The 11491-nt window shown below is 42.0% G+C and overlaps 1 pseudogene; it reads right to left on the reverse strand.

Moving 5' to 3' along the window:
• LOC120836231 overlaps window positions 1-7292 on the reverse strand; it is an 85827-nt pseudogene extending 78535 nt beyond the window's left edge.
• Window positions 7293-11491: the final 4199 nt, after the last annotated feature.

Here is an 11491-nt window from a genome sequence, read left to right on the forward strand (position 1 = left end):
AACATCTCTACAGATGAAAAAAATATCACATTGCTGGTGATACTTCTTTTAATTGTGTGAAAATATCTTCGATGTCACTTAAGCTTGCAGTGCCTGTGTGGGTGGACACATGTACTTTGTAATTATGTGTCAATATACCTCCTTGAAAACATTGCTCTTTGCATGTGCGATTTTGTTTTTCGCTTTTCAATTAGGAGTAGAAATAAATATAATGTACCCGGAGCCAAGAAACTAGGTGTAAATGGGATAATAGATGTGAAACATAAAAGCTAAAAATAAAAATTAATATACCAATAACTTGTTCTGCTGAACGGGATTTTGCCTGTCATATGCCCATTCGGAAAAGAAAATGAGACTGCGGTTTTCATCCACTTTCGGTGGCAAGGGGGATGGTATATTCTAGTGACTAGCTACTGTAGCCAATGGGATTCGCAGCACTAAAACGGGCTGAGGTTGATATCTGAAGCCTTATGTTGAACACTTCTTGTCCCTTTATGGTCAATATTGATAACATGAACATAGCGCATACAAATGCGGACCGATATTTTTATGTCCCATAACAGTGTCCTCCCGCTGAGAAGAAAAGGCTCTGCAAGGTCACCGTTCTGGCTTCTTTCCCGCAGGAAAGAAAGGCGAAGATAACTTTCTGAAGGGTAGAAAGAGCTCATATGTATACTAAAACCGTCAAGAATCCTCAACATGCGACAGTTTGCTTCATGTCATGTTAAACAAAGGCATCATAAACGTGTGCACAAACATTCGGCAGAGGACACCAGAAATTACAACTTTAGCAGCGACAATAAGAAGGGCGTTTGATAAGTTGTCTACCCGAATATAAAAGGGGCTCTCAAGAATGAAACATACGTACTTATTTTTAAGTTCGTGTTTTCAATATGATGCAAATGTCATGCTTAGTTTCAATAGGGCAAACGAATCTTAAGAATTATTTGGTGTTTTGGACAGAAGACATCACCAACGCAAAGTACATAACTTCTAGAACCCGTATAAGATATAAACTAGCACACTTTACTAAGAAGCGACATCATTGAGAACTTTTTCATTCTAAAAAAAATAATTGCTAATTCATTCGTCAGCTTAAAAAAATAATTAGTGACACTCGGTGAGGAAGTCGGCGAGATCGCCGACTGCAATTCGTCAGCGCTAAGGTCAAGGGCAATCGCTGCGTTCGGCGATCTTGCCGAGTTTCTCCCGGAGTGTCTTACATAGAGCCGCTGGCGCAACCTTGCAGTTTTCTAAACTCAAACAAGTTTTGAAAGAAGAAAAAATAAATTGCACTCGCTAATCTTTCAGTTGGAGAACACACACAAAGGACCTAAGCTTCCTATCCTTGAGGCTATTGCTGTTCCACCCCTTGCGGCCTTGCCCTTCGTTAGTTTAACTAACCTTTTTCGCTTTTGTGTGACAGTGACCGAATGAGGCGGCGCCTTCGAGCAAATTAGAGGAAGCGAAGCATTTGACAGTTCTCCGAAGGAAAAAATTATTCGACAGTAAGTTGTCACGTAGCTTGCTCTGACGCGGTCACTGGCTTACTGGGGCCGCATAGTCTTTGCCGTTTGCAAAGTTATGACGAAGCGAAAACGACGACCTTATGGCGGTTTCCGAAAGGCAATGAATATTCGCCTAGTTTAATTTTGTTGCAGTTATGGCCAAGGTCTTTTTCTCGTAGATAACATTTTGTCCATGCCAACTTACTTTAACTTCAAGCCCCTGATGACTTCGGGATATTAGACGCCGTCTCATCGAAAAAGGCACTGGGTATAAGAATATTTAGGGTGTTCGTCTCCGCTTTCTCAAGTGGAAGTCTACTGCATTAAGTCACCAGATTCGAAGGATATAGGAAAGGTTTTCGGTAATAGACGTTTGCTTCATCGGAGTCCAGACAAAAAATTGAAAGCATCCTTATTCTGCGAAGTCCAGTATGTATGAGATGTGTTATATAGAGATCGAACCGTATAATTTTGTTTATAAGACATTAAACAGTCAGATGTTTGATTTCTCTCTTTTGTCCATTATGTTTTTAGCCTTACGCCATGGTTTCCAGTGTTCACCAAATAGTCCAACTATAAGTTATTTTATTAATCAGTCACTCTGAGAGTGACGACGAGCCTACATTTCATTAATTTCCTTCTTAAATTTATAATAGGAAAGCCTGAATCGGTGTATAGGTCAGATAAGAACATATCACCGGACCTGAATTTTCCGCTTAATTTAGCGGTGGGAAACTGAATTGGTGTTTACCTTAAATGAAATCAAGTTTTCGGCTCAATTTAGGAGGGAAACTGAATAGGCGTATAACGTCAAGTTGTGCTAATTTATTCATAAAGCATAGTGCGCTATGTCCCTTTATTTCAAAGTAATTTAAACTTTTGTATACCGATTTACAAGACTTAACACGCAGATTAGAATAGACCCCCCAACAATATGTCAATCACGCTGAACATGTCTCAGGAGATGGAGCATTATCTACAGCCGGATACAAAGGGTATAGCCACTATACCCCGTTTCACTTTAACGTCAGCCGCAGTCGACGCTATAGTCTGACGGAGTCCTTAAGACAGCGCCAAAAGTGCATCTTCCCTGTGGTTGTGGCCTTCGTTGGTTTGATATCACCGGTCCACCGTTTCTCCTAGAAACGTGGATCAAATCGTTTTGGGAAGGGTAGGTATCGCAGAGAGAAAATGTTAATGCACTATTTGTTTCTGCCACAGGGAAGATCTGTTGAAATTAATAACGTTCGTTATTCCAAGTTTATTCATAAATTTCGAGTAAACAACTTTTTTGTTTCTAAATTTAAAGGTATCGTGTCAGCTAAAATATTCTTGGTCATAATTGAAAACAACCAAATCAACAACTTTTAGGGAGATATAAGAGGGCGTGAAACTGGCATGGCACGACGATGCCCTTCACGTTGTTGTTACTGTTTTTCACAGGTGAGCGGTTCCTCTGGTCTCTGGCAGTACTTCGAGGGATATGAAACTTACGCGCCCCTTTACACCTTGGATTATCAACGGTATCAACGGAATCAACACAAACAACGGAGCCGTACTGGCTGGTGACGATGCGGACGAAATGCGCTGCAGTGCGTCTGAATTTGGAAAGTGTATTGCCCATGTCTGCGTATTGGGAAAGGTATCTCACCAAAAAACAGCTATAAAAGGCGCTCGTCTGCAGCACTCCAGTAGGGCGTGAAACGGGCATGGCTACGATGGTGCCCTTCACGTTCTGTTTACTGTTTTCGCCGGTTAGTGATGCAGAATTTTCTGCTTCTTTTTTAATTCTGGTTTTGCCGGTTCTACCCTCAATACTGTTTGCTTGCGTATCGTCAAGTTCCCAAACTGAGCTCCGGCCGAGGCGCCACTTTCGTCTGTTACAGCGTCTAGCTTTCTATTTTCTATTTCTTCTCTTGTCTGGGGACCCAGGGCCCACAACGATGGAAACATTGGAGCGGATTTTGAATAGCTAAAAAACCATCAAAGAAAAAACGTTTATCGATACAATAGTGGCTGAGAATAAGCTTGCCACAGATTATCTTGGCAGCCGTATGGCATCATCAGAATCAAAGCTATCCAGCTTAGAGCACTTGTGTGCAACAGTTACGGAATTGTAAAACAGAATGCGAATGCCAAGGAAGTACGTCTGGATCATTACTAGCAAAGGCAAATTATCTTCAAAGCCGAAGCCGACATTGCAATTCGATCTCCTCTGATGCTACTGAAGCAAAGGCTCGCGGATAAAGTGACGACTCAGAGTAGCGAATTTGATAGATCTATGAATCAAGGTTGGGCCTCCATCCTGTGGCAATAAAACGGGCTCACAGGATGGGAAAGTTTCAGAATGGCATAAACCGTTCAATAATCGCCAAGCGCACCTTGTTCAATGAAAATCGGTCACTTTGGACTAGAGCATGGAAGTTAAAGAAATCTGAAATAAGTATTTATGAGCATTTTTTTCGAGGTGGTGCGAATGAAAAAGAAACAATTACGGGACTCTTCCAAGTCACTTAGAAAGTATGGCGATAAAGTGAGCCTTAGATGCAATATGTTGCTACTAAATGCCCCGAAACACAAGTATAATGAGATAAATCAAGTCGTACCGCACAAATGACAGAGTCAACCTAATGGAGTTAATATTTATTTTCTTGTGATAATTTGCCGTTGAATTAAGAATAAGTATCATTAATTTACTGCACTTGTAGTTTTGGTGAAACCTTCACTAACTCTTGTTACATAATCTTGGCCAGTGGTGAAAAAAAGTACAAAATGTTTCCTGGTGGTGACACAAGTTATAGAAAGGGTAGAAACAGGGCCGGCCTTAGGGATGGGCGACCTGGGCGGTCGCCCAGGGCGCCATCAAAAGGGGGGCGCCGCCGCCCCCCCCCCCTTTTTTTCGAACCTTTTTTTTTTCTGATTTATTTGAACATGGCGCCCGACAGGACGCTATATGCTCGGTCGTCGTTCGTTTTTGGGATTCGGTTCTCGTCTGACAAAATGCTCGTGTTGGCCATACCACGGTGGGCCATACTCACATGTTTACAAACAGCGTGATGTCGATAGCTAGGGGTGTATAAAGAGGGAGTTGGGGGGGGGGGGGGGGGGCGCCACGGTCGCAGTTCGCCCAGGGCGCTTGATGATGTAGGGCCGGCACTGGGTAGAAATGCCCGTGGCGGTGCTGTTTTTATTTTACAAAAAAAAAAAACAGTTTTTTTTTTCTCTTGAAGTGTTGGCGATTATGCTTCTGAGGCCATTTTTTGTCAATTAATACATTCGAGCAACAAGGTGTTGGCCATACGTAGACTATAACAACCGCCCTATTCTCACGTGGACGTACTGCCTCAGTTTACAGCCACGAGACAAGCAGCGTGACCGGATTTTGTTGTTATCGGAGGAGATTTTAATTTACCGAATATTTCTGAAACGAGCAGGCTAGATATATTGAAACTATAGTGTGTTCGAATCAAGAAATTACTGTCTGGACAAACTTATTTCCGCACTGTCAAATGGTGATGGAATCAACTGGCGGAAATTATATATTAGATTTGATACTGAAGAATGAGACTCATTTTGGTCTTTGTACCTTCATCATGCTTGGTATTAGTGATCACAGTATTAGAAATGTTCACGGCAAGAAATCTAACATTCCATTGCTTAAACATTCTATTGTTTCGAATGTACTGGATCCAATGTATGAAATTCCTTAAGCATACCAATAAACGAAAGCGAAGGTTTGAAACTACACTGAAAACGTTTTATCCAAAAAATATTTATCAGTAAGAGTTACGTTTTTAAACAGCTCATGTATGATTGCCAGGTAACTGCCGCATTCTTTACTTTTGCAGATTTATAATAAATCCAAGACAAGTCTAGAATGCCATGGAAAATAATGCGTTTGTGCAGAATGTTCTGTGTTTATTTTGAATAAAATGTAAATTGATTGATTGACTTATTCATTGAAGTTAAATAGAGAACATGTAAAAATAAGCAGAAGTGTGGCTAGGCCAGCGTATAACTATGGCAAACCTGACAAAAATAAAATAAATGAAGAATTGGATGCGTATTATAATGTCTGAAGCAGAAGCAGAGTACAAAGAGGCGTCTGAGCTATGGCTTTTGCTTAAAGAGAAGAAAAAAAAGTTGAGCTTAGACGGTGTTTGATTTCATCAAGGATACGCACACCAAGAGCTAGAAAGGGTCGAGTAGTAAGCGGTGGTTCTCAAGAGCACTGCGCAGTCTCACGCAGAAACGCCAACGACTATTTCACTTCCTAACACCAACACTTGTAAATTGTGAAAATAAAAAAAAAGTGGCTTGTGAATTTAAAAAAAATGTAATTGGCAGGATTAAAGAGCTCCGTAAAATGCTGTGCGTGCCAATTATAGTTTTCTAAAAAAGTTAATATTTTTTAAATGCACAGCAAGTGTGTCATTAAAACCACACCTTTAAATTTTCTAGTTAAAAAAATTTAGTAAAAATTGCTAATAAACTGCTTATGTGTATAATGTTATTAGGCCCATTGGCAGAAACTAATATGACATTAAAATGTTTCTCTGAGATGCATACGTTCTGCAGGAACGATTTGGCCCCCTCTATGCCGTGACTGAAGAAAACAAAGCCCGCTTCGCCATGGCCTTCGAAAATGCCCTGTGCCCGACACAAAGAGAAGCTGTCGGAGATTCCTTTTGCTGGAGTTTTGGCACGTACAGAGAATGCGAGGCTATGGCAACCGGTCTGCAGGGACACCGCCCAATCGCTACGGGGCCGTATTACCATACCAATAAGGGGAGCTTAGGGAAAGCCAACTTAAACAGGCCGTCCCACACAGACCTCCGCTGTGACCCATAACCGAGGAGCCCAGATGGGCCCAAAACGCCCGAATTTTTGTTTGCTTGAACTTCGTTAGAGTTTCTCCAGTTTCTCCAGCTTTATCTTTTATAACCAGGCAAAAGCTCGTCGAAGTGTTTTTTTTTTTACACTTTTGATGTCAAACATAAACACACTTTTAGGGAAGAAGGTTATATCGTCCAGGGGAAAGCGACGTAATATGCTCGGTGTCACCATTTTATAACATCGTTGATTAGTGTTTATACAGAGGGAGATGCCCGTAAGATGTCAACGCATCCTAAATCTGTTCGATTGTTACTGCACCGACTGACAGAGCCGTCTGAGTGTCGCGGATGTCATATAAGGGTTAATTTCTTTTTTCGGGATTTGTACCATTGTAATGTATGTTGAAACTTAATATTTATTGGAATATTCTGTCACATTAGAAAATAATTTCTAGCTTCTTGTGCACGCCGCTCTGCAACCGTATTTTATGTAGAGGGTAAATTATAGAGCTGTGGTGGCGCGTCCGTACCGAAGAATATATCGAATTCGATATGACCTTTATAATGTTGTATGGATATACCAGTCTTAAAGCGGGTCACATTTAAAGGTTCCTAATGACCTGATACCGAAATTCAATATTGGCTAATTACTGCCCAATCCCCCCCCCCCCCCCAATAAATCTACAAGAAATTGTACGATTGTAGTTTACCGATGAACCTTGTAAATCGTAAAAACTCCTCTCACCTTGGTAACTATTCTGGCGACTCCTCCGTAACATCCGTCTTTTTCTCTGTCTTTATCTGTACATACACCACCTCTTTTGTTAGCTTCCAGAAAGCGGGAGTGAATGTCGTTTGTGTGCAGCACAGTAATATTGAAGCCTCTTTCAGAACTACACTGGGCGCTACCCCAGACCAGCACGAAAATAATAATACAAATATTTTTCATGGCTTCGGGAAAACGATGCAACTGAATTCTCTCGAATGTTTGTGAGCTCGCCAGCGGAATATTATATACACTTCCTGGAATTTCCAACACAGGTGCATAAAAAGACAATGGGATTGGCTCGAATGGGACTCAACTTGTCGTTACGTCATTGTTTGAAAAATAAGAGCCGTAGCCTCAAAAAGGTCATAGGATCAAATTTTGTTTAAAGGAGGACCAGCAGAAATATTCTTCCGCCTGGCGGAAAGTCCTCCTCGCCCTCTTTCTTCTTGTATTGTAGCACGGCGAGGCGAGGGGAAAGGTCTCCTTTTGCGCCGGCTTCTTCTGAGAGGATAAGCCGAGAAAATCCCCTTTCTGAGCGACGGGCGATCGGTGCGGCAGCAGCGACCTCGTGACTTAGAGGTAGCTTCAGCTCCTATCGCGTAATCTGCCCGATTTTTTGGCGCTCACCAAGCCTAGCCCCTCGTGTGTAGGTTTTACGGAGCTGCAAGGCCGCGCCCGCGCAGTCACCGAATTTCCGCTGTCGAAGGTCTTTAGTTTAGCCCGTGGCAAAGTAAACGCATACTTGAGAGCTGCGATGCATCTTCGCACCCATTGAAGGAACGTTTCATAGATATTTTCGGTTGATCAAGGAGCTCAAAACACATGCGCGAGAAGTGGTGACATGAATATGTAAGGATGACTCACATCTTCACAAAACGTTCCATCTTGAAAAAACGGCTTATCACGCTCAAACCTGCCTCAAATTGGGATCGATGGAGAAGAGAACGATGTACCAGGCGCGGGCATCTTCTAGAAGGTCTCTGTTTTCTAGCAGCGAGCAAAAACATTGTGTGCGTAACTCACACTATATGATGGCCAACGAATGTATGTGACATTTATATATCCGCGTCTCAGCAACCACATGAGGTGAGAAGGCAGCTATGGTGTGTGTCGATACTAAAAAGTTCTAGTGGATCGTCTTTAGCTCTTGGATAACCGCACCCTACAACAATTTATAAGCTATAACCTTTCTGTGAGCATTCTTGATCGAGTGCGGCTATCGAAGCGTCTGATGTTATAGTTCAACGTTGCTTAAATCGGCGCTATAGCACGTGCTGCCACTTTAAAGTATTTCTGAGGCATTAAAAATATAAAATAAATCAACTGTAGCCTTTTTTTTAACATAATACGCGTTTGTAATTTGTCTGTGCAAACACATTTTAGTTAGCACGGACAAACTATTGCCGGTCTTTCTGATTTTGTTTTTTAGAAATAAATGATATTTAGAAAACTGTCAATGCAACTATCCAACCTAAGTGGCAGAGCTCAGTGCTAGACAATACATGTTGCTGGGCAGAAATAGTAAAAAGCGCCGATGTCGCGTTCGGGCTAAAAGTGCCACGTAATGCACGGGTACCGCTACAAGTGCGTCCGGACATTTCACCGAACGCCGTTTCATCGAATGCCGTTTCATCGAATGCCGTTTCATCGATGCCATTTCATCGAAGCCGTTTCATCGAACGCCGTTTCATAGAAGCCGTTTCATCGAACGCCTTTTCATCGAACAATGTTACAGTCTGTAATACTTTGGAATTTACTTTAATTTTTATACACAACTTCATCTCGTTCTCTCTTTTTTTTCTTTTGTTTCTGCTTTTATATCACTGGGTGCAGTGGCGAGATAAGTTCCATCGTGAACATATCCTGCTTCGAGAAGAAAGCCTCCTTGAAACAATGAGCCCTCTTCATGTCACATGAAACAATTAAAAATGAGGCAAAAACAGAAAGCACAGACGCTTAAAAGTGTTTTAAGTGTCTGTCCTTTATTTGCAGCGTCTTAGTTTCAGCCATGTATCTACATGAGTAAGGCTTTTCAGTAAGTCGCATACCCAATTGTTTTTATATCTTTTTATGCCAATTGCTTTTATTTTTAGTAATTTGACACCACCTTCAAAACAATTTCTCAAGTGACTACCCTAGTCTTAACAAATGCAAGGTGAAACATCTATAAAGCGCTGTTATGCCCCAAAACTCGGTACAGAGCCATAACTGAGAAATTCGATGAAACGGCCCTTGGCGATTCGATAAAACGGCGTTCGATGAAACGGCGTTCGATGAAGTGTCCGTTCATTCGGTGAAACGGCTTTCGATGAAATGGCGAAAAAGTGAGGTTCAGGCTTGGTCGGAGATTGCTACGGTTACACACGTACGCTTTTTCAGTTCTATCTCGCATAAATAAGCTTCTTGCTCAAATAAACAGGGGCATCTGACTTTTCGCTCATCTTGGCCTTTTGCGCGACTGTTAACAAGTTCTAAAACAGACAAAGCAAAAGTGATTTAATTAGCTCAGGATTATAGGTTGAGCGAAATATTTACAAAGTTCAAGGTTCCCTGAGTCGTCTTTTGTATTCAATTCCCCCTCCCCTCACCACCACTTCCTTCCTCTAAATAAACAACGTAGATTATTTTATGAACCACCAGTAATAGAGCGTACTCACAAAACGTCTATTTGGCGTAAAAAAGTGTAAGAAAGGCCTTGTTTAAATGTTCGAGCAATGAACTTGTTTTCTTACTGTGCGTGACACAGCTAGCACGAAACACAATATTGACATTTTTACGCAAGGGCCATGCAGAATTTAGTGTATAAGAACAAATTGATGCCTCGTGAGTTGGTGCCCAACGGAAGCACTCTTTACCGAATTGCTTGCATAAAAATAACAACTTTTCAAACATAAAAATAAAACAAAATAACACCACTTTTTTGGGGGCCACTAAATTTACTGATTTACTATGTTAGCGTTGATTGTGCAGCGGTATGCGTACATTACGCGACACTGTTAGCGCAAACACGACATCGCGCTTTTTGCTATTTTCCCCAGCAATGTATCGACTCGCACTACAATCTACCGCTTAGGTTGGATACTCGAATTAGCAGTTTCCTAAACATCGTTCTCTTCTAACAAAAAAAAAAGTGGGAAACACCGGTGATAGTTTGTGCTAACTGCGTAGCGTAGGGTACCTAAAAGTTTTTTTACAATGTCTCTCTTACACTTTCCCACCTTTGCATCGCTAAGAACAACAACCACGTCACTTATTTCATGACCGTTCCTGGACGCAGCCGCACTTTACCAGCGGGGTTCAATAGACCGATCTCACCAGCCAGTTTGACTGCGCCACCACTGCCACAGCGCATCGAGGGAATTTCAGTCTTTCTGCACGTGCAACAACCCCGCTGGAGCTCTACGCGTGTGGAGCACGAGACGGCACGAGCTCTAACATGCACGGCCGTCTGCCTCCTATAAACTAAAGTGATGGCGGCGTCACGCATGCGCCGAACGCATGGTGAGATTGGTCTGTTCGTCGAGCCAGAAGTGGTTCTTCGATGATTGAGCCAAGAGAGGTTGGGCATTCTTGAGAATGGGACAATTTTTTTTATTGGCTGTTTCTTAAAGGTGCCAGGAATCATTTTGCTCGAGCTATCGACGCCGACTGCTCCAAGGTTGAATTGGGAAGCTAAAAATGCAGGCACGGGAAAAACACTGGGGTATGTGATAATGAGCTCTGGCTGACAGCGCTCACCCGATGTTGGTCGCCGTAGCAACAAAACCATCAACGCCCTTAGTTGCTGCCAAAAATTAAACTATTAAGATATTTTATGAGGACGTGCAACAAACTTCTAGGGAGCATTGGGGTTGGCATGGTTGCTGATGCTTAATACATCTTCAATTAAGCTGGTAGTGCTTTCGTTTGGACATTGAGACTGGGTTTAAATTATTTACTTCGCTCACTGTCGCTCTTTTTAGTTCTTGCAAATCGTCTTCGATTCAGCTGCAAAACTGCCCAACGACGTAAGGGAAGGTTCGTGAATTTCAAACCAGTGTCTCACTCTTCCCCCTAGTACAACGTAAAGATTCTGTGAGCGAGTGATCAGGCGGGAGACTGTTCTTACTCAGAAATAAAATTTGAATTGGGACACTCTAAGCATGACACTGCTTTGAGCAGCGTAAAAGTGGGAATGGCATTTTAGAGTTCAGTATGTTTGCTGACCACCATCCATCATTCAATAGTATCTCTCCATTGACTAACGTGATTGGTTCTCCGCAACTTTCCAATAAAATTTGAAAAGTGAATAGAACTCCGCTTTTTTATATGTTGTCATTGGACTATAGGGCTGTTTCAGATTTTGTATATCCGCTTTGAAATCTTAGCGGAATTCAAAC

This window comes from Ixodes scapularis, unplaced genomic scaffold, assembly GCF_016920785.2.
Source record: "Ixodes scapularis isolate PalLabHiFi unplaced genomic scaffold, ASM1692078v2 PGA_scaffold2__306_contigs__length_199485367, whole genome shotgun sequence".
Taxonomy (NCBI): Eukaryota; Metazoa; Arthropoda; class Arachnida; order Ixodida; family Ixodidae; genus Ixodes; species Ixodes scapularis.